This window comes from Protopterus annectens, chromosome 13.part0 (genome assembly GCF_019279795.1).
Source record: "Protopterus annectens isolate FY-2018-M chromosome 13.part0, PAN1.0, whole genome shotgun sequence".
Lineage (NCBI taxonomy): Eukaryota > Metazoa > Chordata > Ceratodontiformes > Protopteridae > Protopterus > Protopterus annectens.
Genome location: NC_056747.1, coordinates 1,066,897,590 through 1,066,900,089, shown reverse-complemented (window position 1 = coordinate 1,066,900,089; position 2,500 = coordinate 1,066,897,590).

The following is a 2,500-nucleotide window of genomic DNA, read 5'->3' as shown; positions in this document are numbered from 1 at the left end:
TTTTGGGAACAGAGTGCTTTTTTTTTCAGGTCAGAGTGGGATGTTGGGGAGGGATAGTAGGTATATTTGGGGAGGTAGGTTGGGTAGGGTAACAGACAAGACAAACACGATGCATACAAGGGTGGTATATGACACATGTAGGGGGTAAACACCTTGATGGGGATGGGTGTTGGGAAATCGTAAGCCCATGACCACATAGTGGAAACATTGGGACTGAGTTACCCACCCATGGGCAGTCACCACTGTACCTTCACAGCCCCGAAGGTGGCTGTGCTGGGGGATGAGTAGGAGATCCAGGCTGACCCTCTAGTTGTGACACACGACCTTCAAGCTGGCATAGCAGATCTCCGACCACCCTGCAGAGCTTGCTACGTACCACGACCTGGACTTGGCAATGGGTGACAGGTTCCTGTCTGCTCCCGCTCCTAGTGGGGGGAGCCCCATCCCCTGAGGCAGTTCCACCCAAAGGTGGTGCAGGACAACTGGATGAGGAGGTCTCAGGTTAGGCCCCAGATGTGCTGGTAACAGTTGCCATGGCCAGCTGAGGTGGGACAGGTGGTTCAGCCGGGACCGGCCTTCCCAAATGTGCTATGGTGTTTACATTTTATCAACATATGTAGGTTATTAATAGTCAACACATTCCAGGATTAGGTATAACAGCATGCATAGATATTCCCATTAACCTAAACACCAGATATGGAACAGTTGCATAGCAAAGAGAACACATGCATATATGGGAACACAGTGGTCATTACAACAGCATGCAGATAGATTGATGGCAGCATGCCACCAATGTGGGACAGCATGCCACCAATGTGGAAGTATTTCAACATAGCACATGCATAGAAACAGATTTAAATAATTATCAAATAACAGGACATATATCTCAACAGTAGAGTTAAGTCAGCACATACCAATTGAGTTGTGTATTTAGTTTATTGTTGCAGATATAGTGGGGGGGGTGTCAATTAGCAACTAGTATATTCCTGTAGTTCGCATTACTTTCGTAGTCAGTGCTGTGATCTGTACCTTACATGTATTAGTACACTACCCTGTTGCCTTAGTTTGGACAGTGGTATGGCTGTCGACAACTATATACATGAACTGGTTTTACCTGCAGTATACACCTTCTACCTGGTATACCAGTGGAGGAATTGTTTAACACTACCTAACTGTTTCTACACATAATCCCAGATTCCAGGTTGATGTTATGCACATACCTGTCCATCTCTTTTTGCACACACTCTGGGCATGTCTTCACCACATGCAGGTGAACAGGGACATATTTTGACTATTGCCCTCTTAAACCTTTAGTGACTTGTACAATGACAGGTTTGTTTTATTTGACATTTTCCAAATATGTACAGGTCTGATAGTCAGTTATATGACATGAAATGCCTACATGTCAGAAACTGGCACACTGATATGGCAGGGGGCAGGGTAACAGCCAGCAGATATGGGCCAAATAACTGGACATTCTGTGCACTTGTGGGGTATGATTCTGCATACAGCTTACTACCACTCCCAGGATTCAAACCATGGCTGTGTCTGCTAAAATTAAGACACTGTCCATCACAGTTGAATGTGCTATATAGGTATTGCTGTGTATCTCATGTCTGATTTCTGCCTATAATTCTCCTGTGGTTTTACAGTCTGACCTTGTAATTACAGCACTCTTATACATGATTTCCTAGACAGTTGTATTATGTAGTACAGTGTGGGTGACAGTGATGAGTAATACCTTATTATTCTGAGCAACTGCAACACTAATAATGCCATACAATACCAGAATAAACAGTACCAGTACAGGATATCAATCTTTTATTTATAGGCACAGTGTTCATATCTGACAGTCCTGTGGGAGCAAGGTTTGTTGGCACTAACTGCATGTTGCCACACAAATTACCAGTTTCCACATTAGTATTATGCACATATGTCTCACTCTGTTACTGTACACACTCTGGTCACAGCCTGACAACTTGGGGGTGGAGATGGGACATACTTGGCTACTTACTCTCATAACATTTTGGGGGTTTGCTAGAGGGACATGTTTGTTGTTATAGATGTCTGACAATCAGTTGTATATCTTGTTTGCTGCCTAAACATCTGGGATCATCCCACTGATTTGCCAGGGGGACAGGGTGACAGGCAGCAGCTATGGGCCGATTTACTGGATATTCTGGACATTTATGTACACCTATGGAGTATGATTCTGCATACAGCCTACTATCACTCCCAGGATTTGAATAATGGCTGTGTGTGCAAAAAAATACAACAGTTCACATCGCAGTTGAGTGTGCTATTTGGATTTTGTTGTCTGTCTTTTCAGTGTTTTCTGTCTGTCTCTCTCAGTTGTACTATTTGACCTCTTGGGATTGATTGCAACAGTCATATACAGACATTCCTCCACAATTTATTTATGTAGCAAAGTGTGGGTAACAGTGCTTACTACAACAGTACTATTAAGTTATTGCAACTCTACATTGCCATATGTTACCAT